Genomic DNA, 23,903 nt, shown 5'->3' with positions numbered 1-23,903 from the left:
ACGGGCGGCTCTGACGGCTCGGGACAGACGGGCGGCTCTAATGGCTCGGGACAGACGGGCGGCTCTAATGGCTCGGGACAGACGGGCAGCTCTGACGGCTCGGGACAGACGGGCGGCTCTGACGGCTCGGGACAGACGGGCGGCTCAGATGACGGCTCGGGACAGACGGGCGGCTCAGATGACGCTGGGCAGACGGACGGCTCAGATGGCGCTGGGCAGACGGATGGCTCAGATGGCGCTGGGCAGACGGATGGCTCAGATGGCGCTGGGCAGACGGATGGCTCAGATGGCACTGGGCAGACGGCCGACTCTGACCTGCTGAGGAGCACAGTAGGCCTGGTGCGTGGTGCCGGAACTGGTGGTACCGGACTGGAGACACGCACCTCAAGGCTAGTGCTGGGAGCAGGAACAGGGCACACTGAATTCTCAAAGCGCACTATAGGCCTGGTGCGTGGTACCGGCACTGGTGGTACCGGGCTGAGGGCACGCACCTCAGGGCGAGTGCGGGGAGAAGGAACAGTGCGTACAGGGCTCTGGAGACGCACAGGAGGCTTGGTGCGTGGTGCCGGAACTGGTGGTACCGGGCTGGAGACACGCACCATAGGGCTAGTGCGTGGAGGAGGAACAGGACTCTGGAGACGCACAGGAGGCTTGGTGCGTGGTGCCGGAACTGGAGGTACTGGGCTGGAGACACGCACCACAGGGAGAGTGCGTGGAGGAGGAACAGGGCTCTGGAGACGCACAGGAAGCCTGGTGCGTGGTGTAGACACTGGTGGTACTGGGCTGGGGCGGGAAGGTGGCGCCGGATATACCGGACCGTGCAGGCGTACTGGCTCCCTTGAGCACAGAGCCTGCCCAACCTTACCTGGTTGAATGCTCCCCATAGCCCGTCCAGTGCGGGGAGGTGGAATAACCTGCACTGGGCTGTGTTGGCGAACCGGGGACACCATGCGTAAGGTTGGTGCCATGTACACCGGCCCGAGGAGACGTACTGGAGGCCAGATATGTAGAGCCGGCTTCATGGCACTTGGCTCAATGCTCAATCTAGCCCGGCCAGTGCGGGGAGGTGGAATAACCCGCACCGGCCTATGCACACGTACAGGAGACACTGTGCGCTCTTCCGCATAACACGGTGTCTGCCCGTACTCCCGCTCTCCACGGTAAGCATGGGAAGTGGGCGCAGGTCTCCTACCTGACTTCGCCACACTATCCTTTAGCCCCCCCCCCCCCCCCCCCCCCAATACATTTTTGGGGTTTCTTCACGGGCTTCATACCGCGCCGTCGTGCTAACCTCATTCGCCGGTATCCCTCCGCACATTGCTCCATCGAATCCCAGGCGGGCTCCGGCACTCTCCCTGGGTCAACCGACCACCTGTCTATTTCCTCCCAAGTGGTGTAACCCAGATCCGGCTCCTGCTGCCGAGCTAGCTCCTCGAAACGCCGCCTCTCTGCTTTTGCTGCCTCCAGCTCTGCTTTGGGGCGGCGATACTCCTCTGGCTCTGCCCAGGGTCCTTTTCCGTCCAGCTCGTCCTCCCATGTCCATTTCTCCTGGTCCCGCTGCTGCTGCTGCTGCCGCTGCTGCCCGTTGCTACGCTGCTTGGTCCGAGTTTGGTGGGTGGTTCTGTAACGGCTTTCTTCCTGGGATGAAGGAGAGGACCAAAATGCAGCGCAGTTAGTGTTCAACATGTTTAATATAACGAACTGTGAACACTTACAACAATACAAAACAACAAATGTGAAAACCGAGACAGTCCTATCTGGTGCAGAACACAAACACAGAGACAGGAAACAACCACCCACAATCCCCAACACAAAACAAGCCACCTATATATGATTCTCAATCAGGGACAACGATTGACAGCTGCCTCTGATTGAGAACCATATTAGGCTGAACACAGAAACAGACAAACTAGACACACAACATAGAATTCCCACCCAGCTCACGTCCTGACCAACACTAAACAAGCAAAACACATAAGAACTCTGGTCAGGACGTTACAATCCTACTCTTATTCAGCGTGCATTACTATAACTTCTTATGGCTGCAAGCCCGAGGTCGGTACACCTATGACAACATCCAGCTCAAAGTGCAGGGCGCGAAATTCAAAAAAATATTTTTTTTAAATATTTAACTTTCACACATTAACAAGTCCAATACAGCATATGAAAGGTACACATCTTGTGAATCAAGCCAACATGTCCGATTTTTAAAATGTTTTACAGGGAAGACAAAATATGTAAATCTATTAGCTAACCACGTTAGCAAAAGACACCACTTTTCTAACTCCATCAGTTTCTTACTCCATCAGGTGCTATCACAAATTCGACCAAATAAAGATATAAATAGCCACTAACCAAGAAAAAACTTCATCAGATGCCAGTCTGATAACATATTTATTGTATAGCATAGGTTTTGTTAGAAAAATGTGCATATTTCAGGTATAAATCATAGTTTGCCATTGCAGCCACCATCACAAATCTCACCAAAGCGACTAGAATTACTACAGAGAGCAACGTGTATTACCAATTTACTCATCATAAAACATTTCTTAAAAATAGACAGCGCATAGCAATGGAAAGACACAGATCTTGTGAATTCAGACAACATTTCAGATTTTCTAAGTGTTTTACAGCGAAAACACAATAAATCGTTATATTAGCATACCACATGTGCAAACGTTACCCGAGCATTGATTCAAGCCAAAGAGAGCGATAACGTTATCATCGCCAAAATATATTAATTTTTTCACTAACCTTCTCAGAATTCTTCCGATGACACTCCTGTAACATCATATTACAACATACATATAGAGTTTGTTCGAAAATGTGCATATTTAGCCACAAAAAAACGTGGTTTTACAATGAGAATAGTAGCAAAACTGGCCTGAAAATGTCGGGCGCCATCTTTGACAGTGATCTTGTCTAATGAATAACTATTCATAAACTTGACTAAAAAAATATAAGTTGGACAGCTATCGAAAGACAAATTAGTTCTTAATGCAATCGCTGAATTACATTTCTAAAATTATCCTTACTGTGCAATACAGGGTTCGCCAAGCGAAGCTATACCAAAAAAAATGGCGGAATATGCGTTTAACATTTTTCTACAGAACAACGATTTATCATCTTAAATATTTCTTACTATGAGCTGATCTTCCATCAGAATCTTGGGCAATGTATCCTTTCTCGGGTCTAATCGTCTTTTGGTCGAAAGATGTCCTCTTGTCCGTCGAAATGGCCACTAACGTTCGACCGGTACTGGAAACGTGCCCAGCGCTTCAAAGTGAATCACAAAGAAATGCCTCAAAATCGCACTAAACGGATATAAATTGCTATAAAACGGTTTAAATTAACTACCTTATGATGTTTTTAACACCTATAACGAGTAAAAACATGACCGGCGATTTAGAAGTGGCTAAACCAAAGCTTGGAAAGAGAGCCAGTCCGACGTCCATCGTGCGTCAGGCGCAGGAAAAAAAGAAAGCTACTTCCGCCTTGTGCTCTTTTATACAGGCCCTGATTGCGCAATCGACTCCATTCAAATTGTCACCTCTTACTGACATCTAGAGGAAGGCGTAGGCAGTGTTTGTATCCTCATAGCATTTACAGGGACCTTAAAACTGACCTGGGACCAGGGGCCAAGATTTCTGAAATCTCACTCCCTGTCAGGAAAAGTGCTGTAGAATGAGTTCTGTTTCACTCAGAGACATAATTCCAACGGTTATAGAAACTAGAGAGTGTTTTCTATCCAATAATAATAATAATATGCATATTTTACGAGCAAGAATTGAGTACGAGGCCGTTTGAAATGGGCACCTTTAATCAGAGCTACTCAATACTGCCCCTGCAGCCATAAAAAGATAATATACTTTTGTACAACTTTTCCAAAAACTGTATGGAACATTATAGCAAAGAATAGCTATAATTCCTCATATAGTATATTGACCTACATAATGTGCAACAGATAGTTGTAAGTTGCTACAGGACAGTAGACAAGATCCCTGAGAAACAAAACATTAGACAATAATATTTTGACGCAAAACAATTGCCAAATGGAAGAATCAATACTGACAAATCTGCAAAACACTTATTCTAGAGAGAACTCAACTAAACGTAAGAGACAGCTTCCCATCATGGGGGACCCCAGGATTTGCTTCTGAGCACCAATATCTCATTTTGATGGTGAAGACCATTCTTCATTTCCATTGTATTTTGTCAATATAGGATAATAAATATTTTTGTAATATGTAAAAAAAAATATATATATATTCTATACTACACTATACTTGATTTAATTACATTAAACATGATTTTAGATAGACCAGGTCCCTTTCCGAACTTCTTCAGAAGTTGGTGTTCTCTCAAGCTCTCATTAGTGTAAAGCAGGTTTCTGAGTTGGTGTCCTATACTGCTGACCCACTTTAACCTTGAGTAAATATCCAACCTAATTTAGGTCTCAATATAATTTTTTACTTACTAAAAGACCAAAAGATGTCTAAAAATGTATCCTCATGTCTCTGACATTTACACAGATTTAATGTAACTAAATAATAAATAAATGCAACACCAATGTAAAGATGTTTACTAACATGATGTAACGGCTTTCTTCCTGGGATGAAGGAGAGGACCAAAATGCAGCGCAGTTAGTGTTCAACATGTTTAATATAACGAACTGTGAACACTTACAACAATACAAAACAACAAACGTGAAAACCGAGACAGTCCTATCTGGTGCAGAACACAAACACAGAGACAGGAAACAACCACCCACAATCCCCAACACAAAATAAGCCACCTATATATGATTCTCAATCAGGGACAACGATTGACAGCTGCCTCTGATTGAGAACCATATTAGGCTGGACACAGAAACAGACAAACTAGACACACAACATAGAATTCCCACCCAGCTCACGTCCTGACCAACACTAAACAAGCAAAACACATAAGAACTCTGGTCAGGACATTACACATGAGGACTTTTTTATTTGCTTTTTAGAGAAAAGCAGTGAGAATGCTGATGTACAGAAGTCTCTAAGGGTTTACTTCACCTGTTAATCTTACATTCAGTTAATAAATTATTTCAGTGAAAAGTTATGTTGGTTGTTGAAAAGTTATGTTGATTGTTTTAAGTGATGATTTGTCTTAAGTGATGATTTGGCCCTGAGTGAATCCCTAACATGTAGGCAGGGGCCTTAGGAAACAAGGTACAAGCATGTTTCTTGTACACTGACCTTAGTTAATAACCTCAGCTTTAGGATTTTCTGTTTTAGTGGAACTGGAGATAACAGAGCTGGACCTGGCTAGATCTGAACATTGCACCATAATGTTTATGCCTCAGTAGAATTGATGTTATTCATTAAGAGAATTGCCATTTAGTATGTAATTGGGTCTGGAGTTCAAGTGGTGTTGTGGGACTTTGACTAGAAACTCAGGATGTTGTCTAAACAAATATTGACTCAATTTGGAGAAAACATCTAAAACTTAGCCAGGGGCTATTAGGTAGTATATGAGAAATATTGATAGAGGTGGTATAATACTTGTTCATACAGTAAAATTATTCAAATTGATTTGCCCATTATGTGTGATCTCCAGTGTCAGCAAGGTTAAAGACCTTTACGAAATACTGTAATTATACCAATACATGACAGAGAGAGAAAATGACGTGACTGGGACATCCAACCTCAGGAATGGCAGGTAGGCCTTTGTTTTTGTTGCTCGACTTATACCTGCTGGTAACTGGGGGAACTGTTATCTTACTGACCCTTTCTCACTCTGTTTGCCTGGCCCTTCCTCTCTTGTTATCATCCTCCTCATTCAGGTGGAACTCGAAGTCCCACAAAAATGCAGCTTTGTTCTTCACACGGCGGATTGTGCCTTCAGTGAGATGTTGGTCATCAACCCCCAGGGAGAGGCTGTGTATAGACAGGCTGCAGGAGCTGAGGCCTTCCAGGCTGCAATGGAGAAGTCAGTGCAAACATTTACCATAAAGATAAAACATGTATTGATAATTTGTACATAGAATGTGCTACTAGTCCCTCTTGTAAAACGGTTCTCCATCCTCCAAGTCATCAGGAGGATGAACAGCACAGCTGTGTATGGGGACATCTTTGTGTACAGTCCAGTCCTGACTTCCACTGAGTCAGAGATATGCTCATTTTGGCACAATACAAACAGAGCAAAGACATTATGTACGCTCTGGAAAACACTGTCAGGAAGTAAGTGAAATTATTCTTTCATCCCAAAATAACTGTAATCATAGATATCTCATCAATTGCCTTTTTTAAATTTATTTTTTATCTGGGAACATGGTTGATGTTAATTTGACCATAACAGCTTTTTAACCGTTTAGATTTTTTATTCAATAATTTTTTTAAGTTAACCACCAGAGGGCAATACATCACAATAAAATTCAGAACTACTGGGTAACATATTTCCAAAACTCATCTGCAGGTTTCACCCAGGACATCCCACCCCTGAGGTCAAATAGGTGAAAGAGTTCATGGATACCATGTTGGGAGACTGCTCAAGGGATGAGGACATGACTTTCCTGATACTAAGGGTATACAACCGCTTATAAGCAATATTACAAGTAATGTTTTAAGTATTGTGTTGTTTTACACCTAACATACAGATACAGCTAGAAATATGTCTGCTGTGAATGACAGGTCAGAAAAACTCTCTTGGAGGGGTACCAAGATGCTGAGAGCCCCATCCAGAAACGTGTGGCAGCTTATCTGATGCTTATGAAGAGTCCTGACAATGCGCTGCTTAGCAAGATGATCACCATGCTGAAGGATGAGCAGGACCCACAGGTCAGGAGCTTTGTGGCCTGCCACCTTGACAACATCTGCCACTCTGTTGATCCCAAAATGCAACAGTAAGTGACTGAACATGATATGTTCAGTCACTCCCTCTTCATTTACATGATGAATTGAATGTGTGTGATCACAGTGGTGGAAGGTGTTGATGTATTCTGTATCTCCTACTGTATTTGACACCTGGCTAAGGAAATCATCTTTATTGAGTTTCTATTTTTCACAGTGGTGTAAAGTACTTAAGTAAAAAATACTTTAAAGTACTACTTAAGTAGTTTTTTGGGGTATCTGTACTTTACTGTGTATATTTTTGACAACTTTTACTTTTACTTCACTACATTCCTAAAGCAAATAATTTACTTTTTACTCCATACATTTTCCCTGACACCCAAAAGTACTCGTTACATGTTGAGTGCTTAGCAGGACAGGAAACTGGTCAAATTCACGCACTTATCAAGAGAACACATGGTCATGCCTACTGCCTCTGATCTGGCAGACTCACTAAACACAAATGCATTGTTTGTAAATTATGTCTGAGTGTTGGAGTGTACCTCTGCACATTTTAAAAGCAAGAAAAGTGTGTCTTCTGCTTTGCTTAATATAAGGAATTTGAAATGATTTATACTTGTACTTTTACTACATAAGTATATTTGATCAATTCCATTTACTTTTGATTCTTAAGTATATTTAGAACCTAATACTTTTAGACTTTTGCTCAAGTAGTTTTTCACTGGGTGACTTTCACTTTTACTTGAGTAACTTTCTATTAAGGTATGTGTACTTTTCTCAAGTATGACAATTGGGTACTTTTTCCACCACCGCAAAATAATACCTGGTTAAATAAAGGTGAAATAAAAAATAAAAAAAATACCCTTTATTGTCCTAGTCCCCATAATCACTTGTGCAACTCAAGCAAGTTGTGGGTTCTGAAAAGTGCTCTCTTTCTATCTTCCTCAAGAATAAGATAGTAAGTATATCGAGGAGGCATTGCAAGACCATCAGCACTCTGTTAATAACCACTTCGCCACAATGTCCCGCAACTGCAAAATGGACACCACCATGGGCTCCATAAAGAGCAACATGATCTTTGATTCCACTGCATCCCTGCCAAAGGAAGTCCTGCTGGAGACCACCTTCAAAGCCTTTGGGTATAACGGTAATATGTTAGAGGTTTTAAAAAACTATAGAAACTTTAAAATATATATTTATATAATAAATTAAACATTTAATTAAAATGTTTATTATTTAAAAGAATATTGCATCAATATTGGTGTGATTACATTGATATCTTGTCTCCCCCTTTTTTTCCACTTCCATTTTCGAGGTCTGTATTGAAGGAAATGGATATGAACTGAGCCTTGAGGCCCTTTTTGGAGAGCAAGGTTTCACCCCTGTCTCCAAGGCCTGTACTGGGCTGGTCTCAAGATGCCAGACTCAGTCCAACAGGTGCTGGAAAACTGTATAATTTGATATATTGCTGCTCAAGGAATAGTCTTTTCATTTGGCTTTTCAGTGTGAGCTGAAGTATTTAAAGACATTTTTAATCATCCATATCTTACAGGCCCCGCAGGAACTCGTAAGAGACATTGGACAGAACTTCCAAAAGCTTGTCAGGGAACTGCACTCTCAAGACTCCGCTGAGGCCATGGCCTACCTAAGGATTCTTGGAGATGAAGTTGGATACATCAAGTCCAGTGAGATGGAGCACATGGCCCCGACCCTAGCTATGTACTGACGTGTTCTTCAAGATAATGCCTCTGAAGGTAAATCATTGTTGACTGAATAGGTCATTCTGAGGGGGAAAGCATATAATAATATACAGTATGTGAAAACTAGATAACTAAACAAAACAGTAAATTACAAATGAAGCTAAACATTTATTTCTATACATTTAGAGTTTAACTGACCCACACCCAAAGTCTCTTTGTTTCAATTAGCCTTTTCTTTATTTTTGTACAGGCCATGCAGTCTCTGATGTCCAGCACTGACAATGAGCTTCATGCCCACTATATCTTCCTGGATTAGAGTTTTTCCCTTCCCTCTGTGTCTGGCTTACCCCTGAAATTCTCCTTGTCTGGTGTCTTTGCCCCTGGAGCTAAGGGAGGTCTGAACTTTTCCACTGGAATGGTAAACTGCCTGCTCTTTTGTTTCCATTCAATTAAATGTATAGGCCTTATGGAACATGTTTTATGGATTTTGACTATATTTGAACAAATTCTTTCATTTATTAGGATCCTAGGTGATTTTTACATGTAAATTATGCCTTTCTTACCTGTAGCAGCAGCTGTCTTTCATGCAATCTATTGATGTGGAGTATATTACACAAATGGGCCTCAACATTCCTGAGTTTGTGGTGGCTGGCATCGAGATGCACACCAGCATATACCATGAGAGTTCCCTGAATGCCAAAGTCACCATTAGCAGGAATGTTATCAAACTGTCACGCCCTGACCTTAGAGACCCTTTTTATGTCTCTATTTGGTTTGGTCAGGGTGTGATTTGGGGTGAGTATTCTATGTTCTTTCGTTCTATTATTTGTATTTCTATGTTTTGGCAGGGTAGGGTTCTCAATCAGGGACAGCTGTCTATCATTGTCTCTGATTGAGAACCATACTTAGGTAGTCCTAAGTTGTCTTTGTTTGTTGGCACTATAGCCTTCAGCTAAAGCTAGCCTTTAGATTGTTTATTGTTTTTGTCGGCGTCATATAAATAAAGTAATATGTACGCTGACCACGCTGCACCTTGGTCCTCTTCATTCAACGGCCTTGACACAAGCTCTCCATATTTGCACCCAAGGGAACCACTCAGCTGCTATTCAGCGTCAGGTGGGAATTACTCTAACTTCAACTTAAATTATTTTAATTCTAATAATTTAATTTGAAATATACAGTAAGTGGCACATTATGGTTAGCTCACATACATATTAAGAGTCCAGTTTGTATTAAATGCCATCATCTTTAAATGTAGACCAACTTGACTTAAACCAGCCTCAACTTGCATCAGTTATATTAAGCATTACTATATGATGTAAAAAGTTATATTAAATATTCTTAAATTAAATTCCTACAACTCTTCAAAATCCAGAAAAAAAGATGATGTAAGTGTCCTCCCCCCAGACTAAGATGGTGCCCTCAATAGGAGAGCGCATGACAGACTCCTGAGTGCCAGCTCCTGTTTACTGGTATGAATATCTGCACCACACTGTGTTACGCCAACGCAAACTCAGACGATGCTCCATACTACCCCCTTACAGGGGAGAGCAGGTGAAGGCTACGTCCATTGCTTGGATTTCCAAACATGATTGATTTCAACTGTATCATTCTATTTATTAAAAGGATCATATTTAAGAGACACATGTCTGTCAATCCATTAGGCTTGATGTGGAGCTCCAGAACAGGGGAGGTCACAGAATACACTGCTGCCATTACTTCTGAAACGCTCAGAGGGTGCAAGGAGGGACGCAAGAAAATGGACTCTCTGAAGCTAACCCCGAGGGTGGATGGTATGTGTGTCCAATGGAGAGAAAAAAAATCTAATTAAGACAGACAAATGCCATAGATATCCACATAAAATTAATTGGGGTCTGCAGAGCGTTCTGGAAGTATTCAGACCACTTGACTTTTCCATATTTTGTTACATTACAGCCTTATTCTAAAATGGATTAAATAAAAAAATGTCCTCAATCTACAAACAATACTCCATAATGACAAAGCGATAACAGTTTTTTTAGGAATTTTAGCAAATTCATTAAAAATGTAAACAGAAATACCTTATTTACTTAAGTATTCAGACTCTTTGCTATGATACTCGAAATTGAGCTCAGGTGCATCATGTTTCCATTGATCATCCTTGAGATGTTTCTACAACTTGATCGGCATCCACCTGTGGTAAATCCAATTGATTGGATATTATTTGGAAAGGCACACGCCTGTGTTTTGTGTCGAGGCATAGATCTGGGGAAGGGTACCAAATAATGTCTGCAGCATTGAAGGTCCCCAAGAACACAGTGGCCTCCATTCTTAAATGAGAAACGTTTGGAACCACAAAGACTCTTCCTAGAGCTATCTGCCCGGCCAAACTGAGCAATCGGTCAGGGAGGTGACCAAGAACCTGATGGTCCCTCTGACAGAACTCCAGAGTTCCTCTGTGGAGATGGGAGAACCTTCCAGAAGGACAACCATCTCCGCAGCACTCCATCAATCAGGCCTTTGTGGTAGAGGCCAGATGGAAGCCACTCATCAGTAAAAGGCACATGACAGTCCGCTTGGATTGTCTTGGAGAATACCTCCCTTAGATCCTGATATTCCTCCGGGATGTTGGGCTGAAGTGCAACCGACGTGTAAACAGAGGACAGGAAAGCAGATCTTCCGGCATTCAGGTGACCAGTTGGTGATTCTCATCCCCGACCATGAGATGGTAGGGTTATGGCGCTGAAGCCAAGGTAGGCCGAGGATGATCTTGTGAACTGGTGCACAGGTGATGAAGGGGATGTTTTCCTGGTGATTGGGCTCTATGGTGAGGGTGAGTGGTTGGGTGATGTGTGTGATGGTTCCGGATCCTAGAGATCGAAGGTAGAGACTTTGAACCGGAAAAGGAGAGGAGAGCGGGTAGGTAGTAATATTGAGAGAGGAGGCAAGGGTCTGAGTCCCCCGAGGCGCCAGAATCCACTAAAGCTGTAGACACAGGGCATGAGGGACAGGCAGCCAGAGTGATGGTACTACAAAGAATCTAACAGGAAGAGCAGTAGATTGAATACTCACTCCTGGTCCAGGGGATGTAACATCACGTGACCCTCCCTCTGCTCTAGTGGATCATGGATTCTGAAGAAACGGACACCGCTGGCGCTTGTGCCCTCCCTGGCCACAGTACAGACAGAGCCCCAGCTGTATCCGTCTGCGTCATTCCGCCACGGGAAGGCGTGTGACCCCTACCTCCATGGGTTCAGGCTCTGATCCCGAACACTCGCCGAAGGAGGGAGAGAAGCGATGAAGATGCCCACGCTCCCGGAGGAGGTTATCCAGACGGATGGCCGTATCAATGAGTGCGTCCAGGGTGAGGTTGTCATCTCGGCAAGCCAGTTCCGTCTGGATCTCCCCGCGCAGACCTCTTCTAAATAACGTGCTGAGCGCCGGCTCATTTCATCCACTGGAAGCTGCTACTCTCCGGAAGGTAAGCGTATACTCAGCAGCTGTCTGATTCCCCTGCTGGAGCTGAAGCAGATGCTCACCTCCCTCTCTGCCCTCCGCGGGATGATCAAAAATACATGAACCCCTCATAAAACTCAAGTTCCTCTCCTCTCTTCCAGACGGCCGTAGCCCATTCCAATGCCCGCCCAGTCAGCAGAAAAATAACCGTAGCAACCTTAGACTTCTCGGTGGTGGGGGCTCCCATCTGATGTGCGAAATAGAGGGAGCACTGAAGGAGGAAGCCACCGTATTTGGATGGTGTCCCATCATATTTCTCCGGGAGGGATAGAAGGGTATCGCTGACCTGAGCAGTTTGCTGGATGGGCTTGTGTGCTAACTCGTTGGGTAGACTGGCTCTAGAATATCCTCCGCTGTTGAGACATTGTAGACTGCCGAGAACATCTTCCATGGCCTTCTCCAGTTGAGCCAGCTGATCATTGTGTTGACGAAGAAGGTAACCTTGTTCATCAATCACCTGGGAGATGTCCGGTTGTCCTGCTGCTTCCATATTTTGAGTTGGTATTCTGTAATGATGGTGCGGTGAGTCGAAAGCAGGTGCAAAATTTTACTAAAACAACAAAACCAAGAACACGACACTAACATAATATCATGACACAAGGCGAGACCCAGATGCAGACACAGGAGGCAGATGGTTGGAGTCTTACAACATTTATTAATCCAATAGGGTAAGGCAAGAGAATGGTCATGGACAGGCAAAAGGGTCAAAACCAGTTCAAAAGAGTCCAAAAGGTACCGAAGGGCAGGCAGAATCAAGGTCAGGGCAGGCAGGATGATCAGGCAGGCGGGAAAGTAGTCCAGAGTCAGGCAGGGGTCAAAACCGGGAAGACTATCAAAAAGCAAAAAGCAAAAGGAGAATGGGGAAAACCACACTGATTGACTTGACTAACATACAAGACGAACTGGCACAGAGACAGGAAACACAGGGATAAATACACCAGGGAAATATGCGACACCTGGAGGGGGTGGAGACAATCACAGGAACAGGTGAAACAGATCAGAGCGTGACACATAAGGCAGAATGCCGATACACAAGAACAATACCAACTGGTGAGTGACCATGGGAGAGTGACATATAAAGGGGAGGAAATTATGAAGGTAATGGAGTTCAGTTGTGAATCATAATGATTAACAGGTGCGTGTAATGATGAGTGCCAGGGCCCTCATTTATCAATGTTGCCTACAAACAGAAACGTTCGTAAACCATGCGTGCGATCATTTCTAAGCAAAGTGTGGGATTTATTAATTTGTACTTATACTTGAGAATGTGCGTAAATTTAAGCACACCTCTCACCATGCGTACACACAGCACCTTGTGGTAGAAAAGTGAAACTGCTAATGAAATACCATCCACCAAATGGAGAAAGTATTGACATACTGTATCAAATAATAAACTATGAAGAAAAAAGAGAATACATTAATGGTTTATTCATGTATTTCGTTCATAGACACTTAAGCTAATAGTTTTCTCAGGGTGCTATCAAATTCATAAATATGAAACCATTTAAGCCTAATTAAATAATAAAGTAAATTAGAAAGGGAGTGGAATGTAAGGTTGGAGGCAATTTAGTTAAACCAGTTAAATAATATAAAAGGCAACACTGAGGCATTGTGACTTGTCCAACATGGCAAATCTTGCATTGCTGGAGGATCTGGCACAAGCTGCATTACACAGGGAGCGTATTTTCAATGAGCGTGCAGATGTTTTTGCTGAGAGCGACACTTGGCTTATTAGTAGATTTCATTTTCCAAGGCATAGTTTATTGTATCTCTGCAACCAACTCACTCCAGTATTAGAAAGGGAGACGAAACGCAACAATGCCATCCCAGTGCAAACCCAAGTCCTCTCCACCCTGGGATTTTTGGCCACTGGAACATTCCAACGGGAGATTGAGGATTGGTCTGGCATTTCACAACCAACCAGGAGCCGAATATTGCCTGCAGTCCTTCATGGCATTATTTAATTGACCCCACAATACATACCGTTTCCATACACTACTGTGCAACAGGCCAGAGTGAAAAGGGATTTCCACACCATAGCTGGATTTCCCAATGTCATTGGAGCAATTGACTGCACCCACATCACAATAAAAGCACCATCATTGAACAAATTCAACTTATTCAACCGAAAATGTTTCCATTCTGTCAATGTGCAGGTCCTCTGTGATTCACATTTGGCTTTGTTGAATGTAGTGGCCAAGTGGGACACACGATTCACTCATTGTGCAGAACAGTTCAGTAGGCCCTAACCTCCAGGAAGGAGCTGTTGAGGACGGATGGCTTATTAGTAAGTGACTTATGTTTTATTTGCAAGGTTTTATTTGCCATGTTAGACCTCTATTGGGAAACAATATCTGAATGTTGTGTTCATAACTGCAGGAGACCGGGGCTACCCATTACAATCATGGCTGATGACTCCCCTCACAAATCCCTCAAACCAACAAGAGGCAAGGTACAACCAAGCCCAAGCATGCACAAGAGCAACAGTGGAGCACACCATAGGCCTGCTGAAAGGGCATTGCCTGGCTGCAATACCAGCCTAGCAAGGCTTGCCTCTGCAATGACATTCCTTCAAATGCCATTACGTGAATGTAATACAATGTGCAAATTCCTTTTTAGGTTTACTACATTGTCAAGGCTTGCAGTGTGCAACATTGCAATCAAAATGGCATTCCCCTGAATGATCCACCCAGACCCAATGAGCCCATGCCTGACAGGTAGTGTTTCCCACCACCCATAGCTCTGGCACTGAGAACAAGAGTCAACATCATACAATGGTTTTAGGTATCTGTTCTTCCAAATATTGTAATCAAATCAATGAGGAAAACACATTTGCATTGCACCAAAATTTGTCTCACATGTTTGACACAGTCAACAGGTTCTTTCAATGATTGATTTATCTCTCTCAGGCTGTTGCATACATCCTCCAGCTGCTGTTTGAGTCCAATAACTGATGTGTTGATCTCTTCTTGTTGTTTCAGGACTGCATCAGTCAAAACATGCTGTGCAGCTGAAGCGCTCGCCAAAGAGGACACCCTTCTTGTAGGCCTGGTGATGAGGGGTCAGAGGATTCCCTTCTTGTAGGCCTGGGGATGAGGGGTCAGGCAAATCACCCACATCTGTCAAGATTTTTATTTTCATTTATTTTTCATTTCATTAACTGGTCTGCACTCAGATGAGGCAGAATTTACCCCAGCTCTAACCTGCTCCCAAGTAATATTTTGTATCTTATTTGTCAAGCCATTGCTGAGGTCTCCAAAAAGTATGGCTTGTTTTGCTTCCACTTCGGTGATCAAAAGTTATATTTCTGCGTCCGAAAAGTTTTTTTTCATTGATTTCTCCATGTTGGCGGACAGAAATTAGTGACATTTCTTGCAGCCTCAAAGGGAAGGTTTGTGACTATAAATGGTCATTTAGGGCGGTTCTTTCTGTAAATGAGACTTCACGTGCACTAGCACAGTGTTTTAGAATGTGTCTGATTTATCAAGGCAAAATACTTACAGGTGTGTGTAAATCAAGCGTACAAGCAATTGATAAATATCAACTTTTTTGTTTCTTGCGAATATTCAACATTTTCTTTGTACGAGTTAATTTCTAAGCTTTTCTACGCAACATTGATAAATGTGCGTAATGATGAATCCCACGACCGGTGGGTAGTACTCTGGCTACGCAGGAGCAGACGTGACACTTTGGTACAAGCCTCTGTATGTCCTTGAGCGGCCAAGCTAGAGCCCGGACTTGAAACCGATCTAACATCTCTGGAGAGACCTAAAAATAGCTGTGCAGCGATGCTCCCCATTCAACTGGACAGAGCTTGAGAGGATCTGCAGAGAAAAATGGGAGAAACTCCACAAATACAGGTGTTTGTAGCGTCAAACCCAAGAGACTCGAGGCTGTAATCGCTGCCAAAGGTGCCTCAGCAAAGTACTGAGTAAAGGGTCTGAATAGTTATGTAAATGTGAGTTTTCAGTTTTTATTTTATTTTATACATTTGCAAACATCTCTAAAAACCTGTTTTTGCTTTGTCATTATGGGGTATTGTGTGTAGATTGATGAGGAAAAGAAACGATTGAATCAATTTTAAAATAAGGCTGTAACGTCACAAAATTTGGAAAAAGTCAAGGGGTCTGAATACTTTCCGAATGCCCTGTATCTGTCCTCGCCATATTAGGTGCTGAGCCCACAGAGGCGACCGTAACACTGAAGCACTACAAGGACACTCTAACCACTGACGTCCAGATCCCTGATTAGGACATTGAGGCAGGGATAAAGCTGGCAGTCACAGAGAGCAACGTCAAGGGGAAGAAGATGCGTGGCACAATATTTCATAGTTGTTTCTAGTTGGCCGTTCCAGGTAAAAGAAATCACAGTGTTGTATTTCTTTCCAGTCTTCCTCTGTGCAAAAAGTAATTGTGAGATATGCTAAGTGTCAGACAGCTTTTTCTCTGTGATGTGTGACCTGATAATGTCAATAACAAAATGTAACTGCAAACAGTAATGATTAATGTCTTACATCTGGTTTTCCCATACAGATGACAACAAGTTTGAGGTGGAGATGATGTCCGACCTGAACTCTGAGATTCAAAACTCATCCCAAACACAGAAGATTACCAGAGGCAGCTACAAAAGCTCATTGATGACATACTAGAACAGAAAGTGGCTAAAACTGAAATGAAAGTGCAGCACATTGTTACCAAAGCCATTGAGGTGAGGGATGTTGCCGCTGTGTTTGAAATATTTTTTGGTGAATGCCATCGGCAGTAATTTTTCCAATTGTCTACTCCCAATTGCGGCAGATTTGTTTCCATTGATAACATTTCTCTACAATAATTATCAATCTCAAAAGTATCTATTTTTAGGCAAGTAACATTTAGACAAGGTTGCTAGACAAGGTTGCTGGAAGAAACAAGAGGAGCCTCGCTGAACTCACTCTGCCCACCGGGCCTGAGAATCTGTTTCTTCAATCGTAAGTATTTGACAATTCACATATTAAATGGGTTGGGGTTATTTCCATTTCAATCCATTCAATTCAGGAGATAAAATTAAATCTCAATTTAATATTGGCAAAGTGTCAGGGGAAACAGAATAAATTCATCACCAATGACAATAAATTAATTTGTCACTTTCTTGTTTTTCTGTTGATTTGTTTTTACAACAGTGATAGCCCTTACAAAAAAAGATTGCAGTTTTAAAACTGCAGAAAAACTGCAGTGTGCTGCAGTTGAACTGCAGTTATACTGCACTGTAATTGCAGTTCCACTGCAAACTTACTGCAGTAACAAACTTGTGTTATTTTGGACGCAGTATTTGCAGCATACTGCAGTTATACTGCATTCTAACTACAGTTATACTACAGTGTACTGCAATTATACTGAACTCTGACTGCAACCTTTTTTCGTAAGGGAGATACCAGTTCAACCAGAACAAAATGGCCGTCTCCCTTGCCTTTAGGAGGAAAATCTTCTGAAAAGCTAAACTTTCCCACTACCCTGTACATTCCTTCGATCGATGTTACTGAAATAGGTTGGATGACTCCTGCAAATGAGACCCAAATCCTAACTTTGACCATACCTCGCTCTTTTGACTTCATGCTGCCCTTGCTTAGCTTTGCTGAGGTGAACTCCAAAGTGATCAGCAACTTCAACAAATGGGAGGGATCCATCTCTGGGGGAAAAAACACTGTTTATAAACTGGGTGGTTCGAGCCCTGAATGCTGATTGGCTGACAGCCGATATATCAGAACATATACCACGGGTATGACAAACCTTTTATTTTTACTGCTCTAATTACATTGGTAACCAGTTTATAATAGCAATAAGGCACCTCGGGGGTTTGTGATATTTATTATTACTTTTATACAACGGGTTACCAACATATTCAAATAATGATTGACATATTTTCATTAAAAACGTTATTTTGATGAATTTATTGATACTATTTCATCCTTCCACAAGATATAGTCTAGGAACAAATCTAGGGTTGCTACCCAAGCCGGCTGGTCGTTCGTTCTATTGGTTCGGATGTCAGAGACGTGACCCAGTCGTTCAGTCTTTTTGTTCTGTATCTATGGACGTGACCAAGTCGTTCGTTCTGTAAGGAACGACGCTGCAGAAGAGAAGCAGGTACAGGGAGTTGACATTTAATTGGAACAGACATGCAACAGGACAGGAACAGCGTCAGAACTGGGAAACACAAAGACAGATGACAATCAATACAGCAGCGGGAAACAGAGCTGGGAAACTGACAAATATATGGGAGGTAATAAACAGGTGATTGAGTCCAGGTGAGTCCAGTATCGCTGATGCGGGTGATGAGGTAAGGCAGGTGTGCGTAATGATGGTGGCAGGAGTGCGTAACGCAGGGCAGCCTGGCGCCCTCGAGCGCCAGGGGGGAAGAGCGGGAGCAGGCATGACACGTTCTAAATATTCCATTGCCATACTGGCTGGAAACATTCTTATCCTAAGCTTGCTAGCTAGCCAACTACGGCTAACTTAGTCACGTCAAACAGTGCAGAAAGAATAAAATCAGTAGCTGCATTTGTTTAAGCTGTTTTCTAGTGACATTTATTTGGATACATCCATAACAATGAGCTAATGAGGCACGATTTCTCCTGGCATAGAAAATGTACTCTATCGTTAGGACACTGTTGTTCGGAGGAGCTACTCAACAACATAGCTTCACAATAACTTCAAACTGAAGCTGCAAAGACTGCAAACTAGCTGCACTTTGTTTCGTTGCACCTTTTTTCAATTGACTTTTCTTTGTATATATTCATAAAAATTATGCCAGCTGTTTCATGATTTCGACTGGCTGAGAAACACTGCCTGCCTCTCTCTCTCGTCCCGACTCCCGACCCTTCACATTCATTACTATGAGACAGTTGGTGATCGAATTTGAATATTGAAACCATGTTGAGAGACAGACAGTAAGGTTTATACAAATCTCCACTGTTGAAAACTTTATTTTAGTCTAAAAGAAATGTATGATAATGTCTAGATGCTTTTTATAGTGGAGATTTATAGTTTATAACTTCCCTGCCTGGGCTGGTGAGACAGTGAATTGCGCAGTCAGATGGAACAGAGTAAATAGGCATTTTAATGTCATAGATTTAGCCAGTGGTAACTTGTGGAATAGACACTTGCTGGAATGCGCTTTTAACCAATCGGCATTCAGGATTAGACCCACCCGTTGTATAAATGGCCAATATACCACGACTAAGGGCTATGTTCAGGCACTCCAAGTTGTGTTGTGGATTAAAACAGCTCTCAGCCGTGGTATTGTAACGTATACACTGGGAGTCAGAAAGCAAGTGCAGAAGGAGAGTACTGAACAGGACTGAACAGATACAAAATAACAGACTTGGGAAGTGTACTGAATGTGCAAGAAAACCAATAACACCTAAGGACTGATGACAACTGAGGGCTAAATAAAGGGGGAGTAATCATGGTATTGATAAAGTCCTTGTGTGCTTAATGATGGGACGCAGGTTTGTGTAATGAGGGTTGCCAGGTGTGCGTAATGAGGGTTGCCAGGTGTGCGTAATGATGGGTTGCCAGGACCGGTGGTTAGTAAACCGTCGACCTCGAGTGCCGGAGCGGTGGAGTGGGAGTAGACGTGACAGGTATATTGGCCTTATTGCTTAAATATAACGTCATGGCTGAGTCCCCTGTTAGCCCACTCTCCTACAGACTTGAAGGTAAACTTTGCTTATCTTTCCACATTTATTTAAATTTATATTTACCACACATGGTCCTCATATATTTAAGAATTTAGAATATAACGATATTTAGATAATTTTCTATAAAGTCACCATATCACAATGACAATGACAATGGTTTCATCCAATCATTTCAGGAACTGTGGAAGATAATCTGAAGTACCTCATCAAGGGTCACAGAGCCACAGCTCCATTGATGCCAGCTTCATTGTCTTTGAAACCTTGAGTGTGACAGACAAACTGAATGCCAGGGCCAACGACAAGATTGAAGCTTCAAGTCCTCTGGGCATGCAGACCTTTCTGTACTACTCTGCAAAGTCAGAGCACTTCTGAAGAGGTCACAGGGGATGATAACTTGGATGGAACCATCAGAGTGGGCTCATTGAAAGCTGACTCTTCCTACGGCCATAACTATGCCATTCACCCCCTCAATAGATAAGGAAGAAGAGAGTCCAACCTGCGGGTGAACTCGACACTTATACAGGCTCACAACATGATCAAGGGAGTGTATGCCAATGACAAGTTGTCCATTGTGTCCAAATCCAATGTGCAGGACGATGCTCTCAAGCATATGGCAGAGCTCAACTACAAGGATGGCCAACTATCCCTGAAGTGTGATGCTGTTTCCAACGCTCTGGGCAATATACTTAACAACAAAGTTGAGCTTGGAATCTCCAGTGAGGTAATCATTTTGAGAGTTGAGTCCCCTTCTCACAGGATCCATGAACTCTGATGGTCTTGAAGTCAACTCTGAAGGCTCCCTTACCTTTAAAGATGGCCATGGATTACATAAGGCCACTGTGACAGTGAACAGAAATGGACTGGTTACCAGTGGCACCAACAGCCTACAGTGCAGTCCCTTGACATTTGAAAACATCTACAATGGTGACATAGATAGTAGTGGCACCACCATGACCTACACGACCAAAGGAATGGCTGAATAAATCAGCGTCAAGCTAAGTTTGGAGGGCAGAATATCAAGTACTGAGGCTTCACTAGGTAGGCAGTACCTTCAGAGGCAACGCCTATGACTCAAACGCAAGAAGCACAATTAAACTGGCATTGAACAGGAGGGGGACCTTCTCCAACAACATGAAGGGATCTCTGCAGGACATGAAGACAGAAAACACCCATAGTCTGAGTCTCACATTATGGACCCTTGTTTTCTGGTCTTAGACAGACTACTTCATCTGTGAGGATGATACAAACATGATATAAAGGTTGGCATGAAGCCTTGTTTTACCTCCATTGACATGAAAAATGATCTCAAGTTCTTTGACCTCCGTATGAACAATGAAGGCCACGTGAAGATGGAGCCTACCAAGCTAAAGCTGACTGGAATTGTAAGAGGAGCCTACGGAGAAGAACATGAGCTCAGGCACACTTATGAAATGAACTATGCTGACCTACAGTAGCTGGCCCACTGAAGTGTAGCACAACTGGGAAGATAATGGATGCACAGATGAGACACAACTGTGAAATTAAAATTGCAGGACTGACCTCCAGTGTCAATGCCAATGCCATAATCAACAGCGATGGTCTGGTGGACCTGTTTGGGAAGCACACTGGGCAGCTCTACAGCAAGTTGCTTGTGAAAGCAGCAACTACTGGATGGGGCTGTAAGTACGTTAAAATCAATTGACTTCAAGCAAAGCATAAATTAATACATTTCTGGAGTCATCAAAACCATAAAGGAGTTTGACTAAAATATGTTTATTGACAATGCTAACCAGAAGATCAGTGAACTAACAAGTTATGTTAATAATCAAATTGAAGCATATGGAATCACTTTTCCGGAGAATCTTCAAATAATAGGAACAACTCAAAGAGCCAAAAGTTGTCATAGAGATGATAACGGATGTGATTGATACTACAGCCTTCGATGATATAAAGACGATTAAACAGAAAGCCCTTCAAGATATGAGAGATAGAGTTAACGGCATGAACATTAAAGAGGAGATACTCATCTATCTGCAAAAGGCAAGTGACTCCTAAACCAACAAGGTCGGCTACATTTCTGTTCAGCAGAACAAACTAATTGAGAAAATCTGCAAGGTGGCCAAGGACCAAGACATATTAAACAAGATCAGTCAGGCTGTGGATGGCATTCAGGATGGACTAAAGACAGCAGAGGTTGAGATTTCCTCCTTTTTAGTGTCTCTCTCACTGACCTCGTCATTCCCACCATCCAAATCAACCTGAACTGAACAGGCTGCAGGACATAAGCATTCCGGCCCAAAACTCAGTCCCTGAGTTCACCATTCGGAGTTCTTACACTTTACCAGCCATTACCATAGATTTTGAGGAAATCAAAGAAAAGATCATTGCATTCCTCGACCAGGTCTAAGAATATGAGGTTCCAATGCATCTACCCGAGGCCATCTTTTAAGACTTTATAGCACTTTACCTATCCGACCTCCCAGACCTGACCTATGCAAATTGCATAAAAATTTAACTAAATGTTCCATTATCTTTCAGGGTATATTGTCATAATTTGAATGTGGATATCACCAGCCAAACCTATGTTGGTGTGAGCTTCTGCGATGCTTCCCGCAAGGATGGCTTCACCACTTTCATGGCTTCGGTTGGTTTCCTCATATTCCTTCTTACCTCATATTCTCCTTCACCTTCACAGGTGTACGGAAAAGCGTTCAGCCGCTAACTGGTAAGAAACACCTGAATTACTGGCACTTTTATTTACTACACATACTACAAACCTCTTTACTATAAATTGTCATAATGAAAGCTTAGAGTTTTCTAGATGTTATATTTTATGGACACAATACATTGCATTATTTTTGCCGTAATTAGTGTTTACCCTGAAGGTATGAGACAAATGCTGATCCCCTCTTGTTCCTTATCTATCCAGTCTAACCCCGACAAGGATACAGACATAGTGTGTGTCAAAGCCACTCTGAAGAACTCTGAGAAGTTGAGTTTCCAGGTTGCCTGGAACATGGATACCATGCATTCCACCATTGAAGGGCTCAAAGAGCGGATGCCTGCCATCACAGATGTGCTGCTCAAGTTCATAAACAAGTATCACACAGCTCACTTTGGCTTCGATGTAAACCGTGCCTCCATGAAGCTGAAGAACTGTCTCCAACGTCATTGAGAGAGCCTATCATGATGTCCCAATGTGTCTCGATACACTGCAGATACACCCGGACTAGAGGAGAGACTTTCTGGACAGGAGCTCTATGAGAGGGCCAGTCGCTCTGTGTCTGCAACCATTGACCGGGTTGCCCAAAGGTTCTTAAATCTCATGGAGGCCATAACTGAGATTGAACGTTTCATTAAATGTTTTGAGTTCCCCCTCTCTGGTAGCAATGTAGTCTTCAACGGAAAGGATATTGTTGCCAATCTGAGGTCTGCCATTAAAGCCACCAAGTATTATATAACCGACGAAGAGAGCGACTTGGAGGATGTGAGTCTGGAGGAGCTGATCCAGGAAGTGAATGAACTCCTGCAACTATGTTTCCAGATGGCAGGAGAGCTGATCCAGGAAGTGAATGAACTGCAGATGGCAGGAGAGTTCCTCAAATTGGAGGAAATCGAGGAAATGGCCCGCGAAATCTTGGTTGTGGCAAGATCTGAAGCTGGCGAGTACAAATACTGCCAAAATGAAGATCCAGGAAACCTATAATGAAGTGACCATAGAGCGTGTGAACAGTGACCTCAAGGAGCTTGTCGCTATTTTACAGTCTCACTTTTATGGGGGACTCAAAGAATTTATCAACCTAATTGAGCAGGTATCGTAAAGCATGGCTCAATACATTAGAGTAAGCTTGAAAAAGATGGACGTTGATTTTCCCCTTCCCTTCTTCTGGAAGCCTTTCAGTGAGTGGCCAACGCAGATCAGGCAGTGAGTGAGCAATGCTTATCACCACTTGAATGAGAACAGCTAACTGCATTGACTGTGCTATATGGAAAAAAAACACTATACTAACATATACTTTATGCTTGAGCTGTGACTTTGCTATGGAAAACCAAAAAATATTACACTAACACATTTACATCATGTTTGAGCTGTTATTATATATGTATCTCTGTGTTAAATTTTAAAGACAGTTTTATTTTTAAATTCCTGAACAATTAACAATTCATGTAGCATGTTGTTTCTTTTTGATGACCATGTTAATTGAGACAAAAAGGGAATTTTTA

At 42.7% G+C, this 23,903-nt stretch overlaps 1 pseudogene; it reads left to right on the top strand.

Annotated features, from left to right (window-relative positions):
• Positions 1–6,779: 6,779 nt before the first annotated feature.
• LOC120060023 lies at positions 6,780–23,385 on the top strand (annotated as a pseudogene).
• The last annotated feature ends 518 nt before the right edge of the window (positions 23,386–23,903 follow it).

The sequence above is a fragment of the Salvelinus namaycush genome, chromosome 15, assembly GCF_016432855.1.
Source record: "Salvelinus namaycush isolate Seneca chromosome 15, SaNama_1.0, whole genome shotgun sequence".
Lineage (NCBI taxonomy): Eukaryota > Metazoa > Chordata > Actinopteri > Salmoniformes > Salmonidae > Salvelinus > Salvelinus namaycush.
The sequence above is the reverse complement of the archived record's forward strand: the minus strand, read 5'-3'. Positions and strand labels throughout refer to the sequence as shown.